At 44.9% G+C, this 12,701-nt stretch overlaps 1 protein-coding gene across 9 annotated transcripts in view; it reads left to right on the top strand.

The window, feature by feature from the left end:
- The window catches only part of BDKRB2 (bradykinin receptor B2), a 594,686-nt gene that overhangs the window by 523,378 nt on the left and 58,607 nt on the right, over positions 1–12,701 (top strand). The gene's annotated exons all lie outside the window — the stretch shown is intronic.

The following is a 12,701-nucleotide window of genomic DNA, read 5'->3' as shown; positions in this document are numbered from 1 at the left end:
TTTTGAGCTTGAATAGCTCACAATTTTACATAGGAAGTTTTAAAACGGAGGATGCTAGTATTTTTTTTATGTGGCCTATCTATTTTTTTAAATAAAAATTTTTACTAGACCATCCCTTTAAAAACACATGTATTTAAATGATTCCATCTTTGTGCCTGGGGAGCTATTGTCTTTTCAATTTTCTGTCTGTTGTTCGATTCACATTCGATTGCTCATGTGCCTGTATGACATTTGCATTCCACTTGCACGTAAATACGATTTGTTTTGTCCAGTAAGCGGTACAAATATATAAAAATAAAAAAAATAAAGCTAAGGCACCGCTCTTGGGAAAGTAATTTGAATATTTATGTGCGTTTATACATCACCCTACGATGTGCCCAGCAGTCCCAGACTTGGTAGGGGGCATTAGAGCTGGAGCCTGGATTAGTGTTCTGGCATCACTACTACACGAGGTCTTCGCTCCTACTGGAAGAATGCCTTTCAGTAATTCTCATGTGCGTCTACCTTGCGCCAAGGACAGAAACTATTACTTTGTAGGCGGCTTGATGTCCAGGGAACAGCTTCATTGAAAAAGAAACAGTCAGGGTCTTATTCTTGAAACAATAGCTAGTGCATGTCCTGACCCTCTACCATCATGCTTTCTCTGAAAGGAAGCAGGACTGCAGTTTGATTTTAGTAAATGTCAGAACAAATAGGCCTACTGTTGTGAATGGCAAAACCTATATAACCTTAATGTCACTAACAATTTCCTAAAACAGCATATCCTTCCATTCTATTTTGGGAAAAGGAGAATTTTTACGTTCCTTCTGAAATTAGATCGGGATGGTTAATAGGTAGCTCCTACCGAGAGTGCACCAAATTCTGGAGACCCTTACAAGGACTGGTTCAGTGTCAACTTTTTTTGTAAAGTCTGCAGTTTCAAGGTTACATTTCTCCATGCAAGGGGAAGCCCACAATCTGTATAAATGGGATCACCACCAAACCAGTGGATCTCCCGCAATAAATAGTTGGTAAATTGCAGAACAAACAAAATTAAATTGCAACAAGATACCATAAATAAATAGACATGCTAAAACCTTTCATTATATACTATAATGCTCTATTGCTTAGAAATCAAAGGGGCCAGAAAGTTTTCATGACGCCAGAGGCCTCTATTTGGCTGCAATTAGCTGTATTTACAGATGCTTTTAGGCAAATATTTTTGCTGATAGAAAGGACTACAATGTGAGAAGGGTTTTGGTGACAAATAAACTAATTGCTCCAATTAACCTTTTACATAACCTGGAAGACCACTATTTTTTCAGGCAGAAATTGTTGTTTTAAATCAGCTTAATGTGACTGATATTTAGATAACAAACAATGTACCACTGATGCTACCGGTCTATATGTACCCCACCTGGAAACCTATAAGCCTGAAAACATACCAAGTCCAATCTATACAGTCAATACCAAAAGATTTGTCCTCTACATTTTGCTGCAGTCACCTCTATGAACCAAAGCTGGAAATGTTGTCAACATGTAAAAAGGAACGTGTAAACAAGTACTGGTTATTTTGGTTGCCATTTCGATTTTTTACTATCTAAAGGGTGTATATATTTGAGTGCATGCTGCAATTTAAGCACCAGTGTGTTAAATAGACAAAGATGTCCCCTCCACTTAAAATGAAGCATACATTTGTCCCATAACTGTTAATTGTTGCATGAAATAATAACACAATCATGCATTTGACTGAGCTTGCATAGCTGAATTTCTGTCCCAGATATTTGCAGTTCGGGATTTGTTTTGCAAGCATTGCCACTAACAAACATAGTATAGAAAAATTCCGGCTCACACTTTTATCTGAAAAGATCGTAAACCAAGTTGATTTGTTTGTTGGCTTGCAAGTCAAGGAGTGCGGCATCCCAGCCCGACAACCCTCCTAACCGACCTAACCTGCATTCCAGGCCCCTAATCTTTTGTAACCTTGCAGTCACCTGATCCACAAAGATGCCAGACAATCCTCCATCTCCGGCTTCTGGTATGTTTATTCCCCCCACCTGCCACCAAACAATGGAACCATTCATACATGAAATAGTCCTGCTTCTCTATCCATGAACAAAAGCGACACTTTGTAACATAGTTCCAGTGGTGAGAAAATTATCAGGGGGTGGAGTTTACTTCGCAGGGGGGAGTCTTTCCAGTCCTGCCTCTTTGGCTGAGGGGCTTAGGTCTTCCACCCCGATGATGACTTCAATTGTTGGAAAACTGTCTATTGTTTTTACCAGTTCAGGCCTGCCAGATCAGTTAGACATGGGCCCACAACCTTGCTCCAGTAACCTCAGAGGGGAAGAGCTGGTCAGTCTTACGTTACTGAACATGTGTCCATTACCATGCTTTGCTTCAGCCAACAGAGGAATGGGAAAACCTTATATAAAGTCCACTAAAAGAAAAAAAAAGAAAAAAGCACTAAAGGCTTGGGCATATGATATCATAAGGCTGGGCATATTGTTTGCGGAAGTTCATATGGGGTCATCAACCTCCCTTATAATTATCCCAATATATTAATTCATACATGTATTCATGATTCCTTCAAAACAACCTCGCAAAAACCCTACTCCCACAATCCCCGTTTTACACTCTCAGTGCAACCATTGTCATCACTTTCTGTTTTATTACATGAGGAATATCTGTGGGAAACAGGTCCAATGCAGACTGGGCTTTATTATTCCCCTAAATTACAATCTAAGTCAGCCCAGATTCATTCTTCAACTTGTATCATGATCAAATCTTTACCCTCCAATTGAAACTGTACAGCTTCTTTGTGCAATTACTGTAGCATAAGGAATGGATACAAGTGCTCATGTTTCCTTTTCGCCCAGGGCTTGGAAGGGCCCTCCCTTTTAAGACAGTGCTTGCAAAAGATTATCCCTAGTAGAAAAACAAGAACATTATCAGAAACACAGCAGCGGTGAGGTAAGGCTTCTCAGAGATTTAATAACTAATTTACTATATGACATTGTAGGCAGTACACGAAGTGGCAGTGTGATGGGCTATCTTGAAAGCTCCCTTCTTCTCATTGTATGTAACCTGAATACTTGCAAAATCTTTTCACGGTTATCTTTCTTCAGGTAACGATTTCTACAAATTGTTGAACAACAGTGGCAACACTTTATGCCATTTTTATTGATACTCTTTGTGCAAAGTCACTGAACTTTTACATTTGCCGGCCAGAAGATATCAAACTGGCGACTTTGGGTCTGTAAGATAAAATGAATGTTGACAGAGGGAATAAAAACTAACTCCATAAAATAATCCTCCTTCTTGAACAGCATGAAGGACAATACCAGATGCCAACCCACCCCTGCAGACTCAGTGTCCTACCAATACTACATGGCCCCTTGTTAACTTGTGAGGACATTGTAGATGGGGGGAGTGGGGGTTGTACGGCCCATCATTTCTAAACTGGAACCTATTCCTAAATATAAGTCAGGGATTGCCCATGGGGCAGAAGTTAAATACTATGCAGGACTTCGAGAGGGGCAAACTTCCCACTCATCTCTTTGTGTGGCCCAGTCGTAGGTTGGAGCGATCTTTCTAGACAGCGCCTATATTACTCCCACATGACTTTTGGCTTTGAAAGTGCATGCTCTTCATCCACAGATCTATCTGCTGTATGTCCACAGACCTCACCAGGACCATAGGTCTTCTGGAATTCTGGAATCATTGCTGAGGATTCTTGACCAACTGTAGTGCTGCACATCTTATTTGATGCTTTGGAGCTGACTGTTCAAATAGTATTGCTACTCTTCACAGGCAATGTCCCACTATGTTTTTGTTCCTGAAGTCACAGTTCCTTTTATAAGCTGAATTAGCTCATATCTGGTGATTGTACTGAGTACTCCAATCACATTCAACTAACCAATGTCCGTATCGGGATTGATCCACAGTGCCCCTGTGATAAGCCCAGCTGCAATCTGTAATTAAGCTAAAGGGTTTTTCAACCCTTGGCCCGGATATATTCTCCAAGCTGCAAGGGGTGTATTTGCTCCATCCTACACCCATTCCAAAGCGTGCCTCTTTACCCCTTATAGTTCCTCAAACTGTTGTTGAAACCTTTTCTTGACTCCCTCTGTGCAATTAGGAACTGTGTTGTGATCTAAAATGCAGATAAAGGCATTGAGAAGATCAAGGTGCCTACAGTGGCATTTATAGTAACATAGCGAAACCCACACCTATCTATATGATTGACTCTGTCATACCATAACAACTGGGAGACAGCCTCTATGTGATTACAAATACTCAGTTACCTCCATAGCATGTGAGATTAGGTATTTAACTAAGGTGCATGGCTTATTTCATTCTCCTGTGTTGTATTGATATACTACTTGTGACTCACTGGAACATACCTTTGTTACCTCATTGTCATTCCTAAAATTCAAAGTCGCTATTAGGAAACAAAACAATTTGCCATCATTAATGAATTACCATTCCACATCACTTTCCTGTTCTTTCATTCTGCACTTGCCTGACAGTGCCACTGTATGAAAAGCCTATGGCATGTGAATTAACTTGCAATAATTATTGTTGCTTATTATCTGGTCGAAAGCCTTCACCTCTGCAGGGGTCACACCAACTTCCTCGTAGATTCAAAGTCTTTGCTATATGGGTCAGTGATATTTAGCACTGTAGGAAGAACCGTAAAGTATGGTGGTTCTGCAGCCAGAGCTTGGGTGAAATCCTGGTAAAAATGCCAATTGAGGAGTGTGTCACATGCACGTGGGACCTGGCTAAGCTGACACAGGACAGGCTTTGGTTAAAAACCCTAAAAAGTGACTGATGCTTCAATCGCTCCAGAACCACATGCACCACTTTTCCATGTCAAACTGTTTCTCAGGCATGACTGAATACTAGCAGTTGTTAATACCTGCTATGACTTGAATCTCCTTTGTGGTCCAAGTCACGTTGGTAGAGGTGGCAAATTCATTGAAGAGAAAGAACGACTTAACAGGACAGTATCAGATGATCACAGTAAACAATGAATCCCTTTGCTACTCATTCAGTGAAGCCACTGCATGCTTGCAGTGGGCCGTGTATATCTGGGTGGGGATTTCACAGTCCTTGATTGCAGTGATAGTAGTTAGAATTGCCCGGTAAAAAGGTCCCTTCTGCCTGGTTACAAGATCGCAATGAACTTGATATCTCCAGACCATTGTATAGTCCCCTGGCAGGCATCATTAGGGATTTTCGGGAGGGTTTCCTTCGCCTGTTAGCATATAGAACTGACAAATGGATCCGTCTCTTTGCATAATCCAGCAAGACATCAACAGACAGGTGTGTTCTCATATCTGAAACTTCAAGAGGTGCCAGTCTTAAAAAAAGGATTTCATGGGGACTCGTTAATGTCTTTTGGTTTGGTGTACTATGAATTGTGAGCAAGACCAAAGGGAAAGCATTGGGCCACTTTAGCCCAGTATCTTGACACAATTGTGATACTCTGTTTTGTATGACGTCATTCTGTCATTCTACTGCCCCTGCAGACTGTGGTTAGTGTGCTCAATTAAGATTATGCTGTTCATTAAGGGCAGTGAGCAAATTGTCAATGATAAGATTCACAGTGTGTGTGTCTTGGTCGCTATTTATAGTGACTGAGGCCCTGAATTATGGTTTCCATACTTGATCTTGACCATGGGGAAGAACGGGTTTGCTCCTGAATTTGCAACATTAGCAGAAGACCTTTGCTGAAGGTGTGTGACTTGCCTCTAGGACAACGTGGGTAAAACTGTCCTGACCATTATTGGAGGGCACACAGGGCAACAGCGTCATTTCCGCAGTGGGATCATCAGCCATCCATTGCAGAACATGTTGCAGCTGGCAAGCCAGGAAATATAGCTCGAAATTTGGCAACCTGAGCACTCAGTGTTCATATGGTCTTTGTAGTATACTCAAAGCCACCCTGTTCCTCCCCACCCGCCACAGGAAAACCATACACATTTTCTCCAATTCTCGGAAGAAGGTCATAGTAATATTATATGTGACATTCCCAAAACAATTCATGAGTCTCGGCAGAGCCGCCATTTTAAGCAGCGCTGCTCGACCCATCACAGACAGGGGCAACTTACTCCGAAACTCTATAGACTTCTCCAACCAATTTTTGGCCTGTACCGTGTTAGAATCATGCTCCCGCTTTGGGTCGTGATAGATATGAACACCCAAATACCGAAATGAGTCCTTGCTCCAGGGCAGAGGAAGGACCGGCAATTCCCCCTCAGCCACACTAGCTGTTGCCGCCAGCGGGAACAAACAAGACTTATTTTTGTTTATTCTAATTCCTGTCAATGCACTGAAGCTATCCAGTACCTCCAGGATGCATGGTAAATTTGTCCATGGGTTGCATAGATATAGCAGCGTGTCATCTGCATACCTGGACACCACGTGCCTTGTCCTCCCTATATCTATACCCGCATCACTGTATTCCTGCCTCAAGTACGCAGCTATGGGTTCAGTGCTATAATATACAGCATTGGGTACAGCGGACAGCCCTGTCTCGTGCCTCTGTACAGTTCCCATTTTTCTGAAAACATTCTCCCTGTTCGAACTCTGGCCATTGGTTTAGTATATATCAATTGCACCCACCTCATGTATTGCGGCCCAATCCCCATCCTTATCATTGTGGCATACAACCAATTCCAGTGTACTGAATCAAATGCCTTAGTTGCATCTAGTGAGGCCACCACACAGTCTGCAGAGCGACCTGCCGTACTGTAAATCACCTGGTGCAGTCTCCTGAGTTTCTCAGTAATATTCCTCCCTGGTACATACCCAGTCTGATCCGGATGGATCAGGACATGTATTACCTTGCGGAGTCTGTTGGCCAAGATTGCTGTAAGGATCTTACTGTCTTGGTTCAGCAGCAACAGTGGCCTATAAGATCCGCAATCTGTACTTACTTTATGTGGTTTGAGTAGCGGAACTATCAAGGCCTCTCTCAAACTCTCCGGAAGTATATTGTCTACGTGCGACTCATTATACGCTTTGGCCATCAATGGCGCCAGCGTATCAGCGAAGGCCTTATAAAATTTGCCAGGGAGCCCATCCGTACCTGGTGCCTTCCCCGTAGGCAATGTTTAATCATAGCTACGACCTCCTTCGGGGTTATAAGTGACTCTGCCAGAAGTGTGTCTAAGCGGGGCAGGGTGATAAGGCCAAGGACATCTTGCAAGTCTTCCTCCTCACCCATTGGGGTAGCCACATATAGCGATTTGTAATGCTCAGAGAACACCTTGTTTATAACAGCCTGCATGTTTAATCTCATCTCGGCCTTCGTTTTGGATGGAGCATATGGGGGATCTGGCGTCCTGGCATCGTGTGTCTCCCTGCGCATGGCTCCTCTCCAGGTATTTGGCATAGTTAAACTTCCCCAACCTGTCCCACTGCACTAAGCATGTCTGCTTCAGTTTTATCACTTCCTCCACATGCTCTTTGTTTGTCTTGGCTCCCTTCTCCAATACCATCGACTTCTCTTCCATGTTCTTGAGGTCATTAATAATGTTGTTTTGCACGCCCCCAGATTCTGCTATCATTTGCCCCCTTATGACCACCTTGTACGCCTGCCAGACCGTGCCTCCGTTTTGTACACTCCCCTCGTTGACTCTGATAAACTAAACTGTACTCTTTCGGATATGCTCGGCGAATGATTTATCCAACAGCGCTTCGCTCGTCAACTGCCATGTGGGTATGGGCGGTCTCGGGGCTGACACTTGCCATAGCACCATAAGTGGGGAGTGGTCTGACAAGACCCTTGCCAAATATTCTGCCTCTGAGAAGTCAGTTCCATGTTCCGCACTAGCAAACATGTAATCGATTCTAGTCTATACCTTATTTGGGGCCGAGTAATGAGAGTATTCCCTACCTTCCCTGTGCTCCGCTCTCCATAGGTCCCCTAATTCAAAACTTCAGAAGCGAGTGTAACACCTTGGCCGGAGGGGTCGGCCGCTTGTGTTTCTCACCCGGTCTGTCCACCGTTGGGTCCAGCATGCAATTAAAGTCCCCTCCCCAAATCAGCATCCAATTTCTGTATGGCCCCCACCTTGCATACAATTATCTAAAAAACAGTGTGGCATCATGATTCGGGGCGTAGGTGTTCACAATACATATTTCCTGGTTCTCCAGCATTCCATGTAACATTGCCATTCTGCCTTCATTATCAGTTTTTTTGGCCAGCACTTTAAATGGTATTGCGGGATCCACCCAAATGAGGACCCCTGTAGCGTATGACGAATAAGTGGAGCCCACGATCAATCCACCCCATGTGCCCGCCAGGTTTTTCTGCTTTTGTGCATCTAGATGCGTTTCCTGCAACAACCCGGCCAAACTCTTTAAAATCTGCAAGGAGCTGGCCAATCCTGCTGCCTCTACCTCTCCTGTCCCCTCTCAGGCCCTCTGCATGGCGCTGGCTTTTCATAGCATCTCTAAAACTCAGGACATCCTGTCCTCTCTCTCCCTTCTTCTCCCCCTCCTCCCTCTACTTCCTGCTCTTTCTCTGGCCCTTCTTCGGCCACCTCTGCTCCCTCCTTCTCTGCGTTTCCCATGTTCTCCCCAGACTAGGTTGCTAGACAAGTTCGAGCTATGAAAGTCTTGTCTAAACATGTTCACCCCTGTTCCTCCCGAACCATCAAGGACCACATTAACACCCTGGCTACTGCTCTGGCTAACTTCTGTAACCACTTCTTCGCTGCTGGAGTCTTCCCATCACCCCTTAAGCACTCCCTTGTGCAGCCGCTTCTTAAGAAACCCTCTGCCGACCCTTCCTGCCCGGCTGACTATCGCCCAATCTCCTTCACTCCTTTCCTGGGCAAACTCCTGGAAAAGCTGGCCATCTCCCAGTTTAATCTTCACACTGAATCTGTAGGTTGTCTCCATGACCATCAGTCTGGCTTCAGAGCTTGCAGAAGCATGGAAACTGCTCTCCTGAACATCTGTGAAGACCTGCTCTCCAACCTTGATTCCAACACCCCATGTGTCCTCATCTTACTTGATCTCTCTTCTGCCTTTGACATGGTCAACCATGCCATCCTGCTCAAACGTCTCCGTGATAACCTGGCTATCACCGATCTGGCCCTGGCTTTGCTGACTTCTTTCCTCTCTGATCGACCCTCCCAGGTCCAACTTGGGTCCTTCCTCTCCTTTTTCTCTATCTCTACCTGAAGTGTTCCCCAGGGGTTTAACCTTTCTCCCTGGCTGTTCAATCAATACCTGGCTCTTCTTGCCCATCGTATTGCCGCTCTCTACCCCAACTTTCAGTGCTATGCGGATGATACTCAACTCATTTTCAGGCTCCCTTCTGCCACCTCTTCTCCTTCTCTCATCTCGGACTGTCTGTCTGCTATCCAGGAGTTGTGTGCCGCCAATGATCTCTGCCTTAATGCCAGCAAGACTGAGATTCTCCTCATCGGCTTACCTGCCCCCTCCTTTCCTGTCACTCTATGGCCGGCCTCCCTTGGCCCTCTTCCTGCTCCCACCTGTGAGGCTAAAAATCTTGGCGTCATCTTCGACTCCACACTCTCCTTCTCTCCTCACATCTCTGACGTCTCTAAGAAGTCACACTACCAGCTGCACCTCCTCAGAGGTATTTGTTCTTTCCTCTCCTTCCCCCAGAAGCTCACTGTCTCCAGAGCTCTGGTTCTCTCTAGGCTGCACTACTGCAACAGCCTCTTTCTAAATCTACCTGCCTCTACTCTCCGCCCTCTGCAACTCATCCAAAACAGGACTGTACGACTTGTCCTTGGCCTCAAGCCCAGGGATTGTATCCCTGCTGGACTGAAATCTCTGCACTGGCTCCTAGTGGTGGCGAGGATTAAGTTTAAAACCCTCTGCATTGTCCACAAGGCCTTCTGGGGCCTGGGGCCTCAATACCTTCAACTCTCTCTTCCTAAATATCTTCCTTCTCGAGCCCTTCGCTCATCCACCTCCAACTCCCTCAGGGTCAGTCGCTTCTCCAAGCAATGAGTTGGTGGTTGATCTCTTTCTTCGGCTGGGGCCTCCCTCTGGAACAGCCTTCCTGCCTCTCTAAAAACTTGAGGAGAACCATCTCCGGTTCCGGAAGCACCTCAAGACCTTCCTCTTTGCTTCTGCTTTCTCTCCTCCTCTCCCCTGCTGATCTACTGGCTGAAACTGCACTGATTACCTGGCTGCCCTCTGATCTCGGGCCCAGGTCCCCTCCCCGCCAGTTGCACACCTGCACTGCCCCCCCGGCATCCCTTGCACTCAGGGACTGTTTCTGTATCCATACAGCCCCTACCAGCACTTGACACCTTGTTGTCTGCCCTTACCCTTGCACTTGCCATCAGCTAGCCGCACTTTTATTTATGGTTTTTATTATCATTTATTTATTTTACTGTTATCCTATGTACTGCACTGCCCCCTCCCACTTGCCCCCACACTTTTCACCTCCCCCTCCCCTGCACTTGCGCAATCTCAATGTCACCTGGCCTAGTAACATTGTTGTCTCTGTCTTCCCTCTGTTCCCCCTCCCTTGCCTGGTTGCGCCTTAAATCTCTTGTGTATAGGCACGTTATAAATGCCATATCATATCATCATAATTCTATCCCTATTTTGTTCCTCTTAATATACATGCTCACTCTTCTACGTTTCACATAATTATTAAGTCCCCTGACATTCCACATCATCATTCTAACGGTGTCTGCCATTATAATGTTGTTGCTACATATCCTTATCCCCCCCTGTCGCTGTAATCCCAGCTCCTGTCTGTATATGTCCGTGTGTCGCTCTGTTCCCTGCCACCCTGTACACGTGCCTGGTCTCGGGCGCTGTAAAGATAACCATCATATCAAATCACTACGCTTACTCTCTACACCATCATTCAACTAGAACACAGCTATACCCCCGATTAATTCGGCCTAGCTGTTCACATACGAATATGACCCCATGAACACCTCATCACCCTCAATAAAACGCAGCTAGGCGTTCCGGCCTAGTTGCTCAGATATGCGTGCTTCAGGCCTAACGCAGCCAGAGCCCAGTCTATGTGTCCACCCACCAGACTGCACACATACAACTGATATCTCCTGCACCACACCTAACGCTAGGATGCAGCTACCACCCGGAAATTACATCAGCTGCACACATATCCGATGCACCCACGCACTCTATGGATCTACCTCTCTACTAACCAGAACTACGTCCCCAAGGGCGTTCAACCTACCAGCGCTTTGAGGTCATACCAATGATATATAAAGCACTATTTGTTTTTATTTTTTATTAAAATTGTTAGTTTGAAAACAAACTTTTACATTTATGATTCATATGATCCTGAGTCTGATGAGGTATATTTCTTTAGTTATTTAAACATTTTTAAGTTAATTCGTCTTCATGATACATGTCCACGATTGAATTATCATGCTGATCAATTTGATATTTTTTCCAGAGATTATTTGGAGCCACATTTCTTAGTCTCCAAAAGGTGTTCTAGAATACCTCATCATACTTGCAAAAAGTGCGCTCTGTTAGAGTGGGGCACTCCATAAAGATGTGGTGTATCGTCTCTTCTTGGTTTCTTTGTTCGCAGAATCTGCAAACATTTTCTTCACTGGGTATTTGTTTGGTGACTGCAAGATACTCTCCGGTGGGCAGAATGTTAAGAAGGAGTCGGAGGTAGGTATCTCGAGTTGGTTTGGAGGGAAACTTTTTCAGGTAGGGAAGTAGTTTGTTCATGGCTCTTGATTCGAGTTCCAGAATAATGTTCATTTTGTACATTCCTTTTTCTTGGATAGTTTGGATCCAGTCGTTCTTCTTGAGCTTCTTTTTCGCCTTTGTGTGTTTATTGATCAAAGTCTCAAGTTGGATGTCATATCGATTAAGCAGGACTTAACAAGCTTCTTTCCATACTCTCAGGGTAGGAGAGATAGGATTCTCCATATAGAGCGCTATATAAATGCCAAGTAACATAACATAACATATAATGTTACGGACGGGGTATCAATGAGGCTGCCAGCCTATCGCTAGCATCAGTAGGCGTTCGATGCAATTATTGATCATATGTCCCAACTCCCCATCATCAACCTTTCCCCTACCCCCAAACTCCACTCCAAACCAAACTCAAACACATGTCCAGCTATGCTTAGCATGCTAGGACTTCCCTGTTTCCGCTCCATTCGATCTGGCCGCTCGAATAGTCTCCTGGTGCACTACGGGCGGGCCCTATACAGTGGCACTAAAACTACTTCTCGGGGGGTTAGTGAGCGCGCACTTAGCATTCCCTCTACCGGGTTTCCATGACTCACTGTATTGCTCCTGTTACTTCTGTATCGTATCGCTACCATGTGCATATCGTTTCCAGTTGCTAACAAACAAGCATTTTTCTGTCCTGTTATGCCTATCTATTCATTGTCATTTCTACATCGGCAGTCTGCCAGGGCTGATTTCCTCTCATCTATGAACGTTGTCTTTGTTCTGCTGTTTCCGGTATCTGAGCGTTGTCCATCCATTCTTGCGTGTCCATCTGTGTCTCGAAGAAAAGGGCTTTGCCATTGTATATCACTTTCAGTTTTGCAGGATATATAACATGTATTTTAGGCCTGCTTTCCGAAGTCTGGCCTACGTTGTGATATATTGGGCTCTCTTCTTCTGAACCTGAAACGTATAGTCAGGGTATACCGAGATGTTTGCTGACGCCCTTTGCATCGTCCCTCCTGACCTGGAAAAGG

This window comes from Ambystoma mexicanum, chromosome 14 (assembly GCF_040938575.1).
Source record: "Ambystoma mexicanum isolate Mex_15411 chromosome 14, UKY_AmexF1_1, whole genome shotgun sequence".
NCBI classification, from domain to species: domain Eukaryota; kingdom Metazoa; phylum Chordata; class Amphibia; order Caudata; family Ambystomatidae; genus Ambystoma; species Ambystoma mexicanum.
Note: the sequence above shows the minus strand (reverse complement) of the source record. Positions and strands in the feature narration are given on the sequence as shown.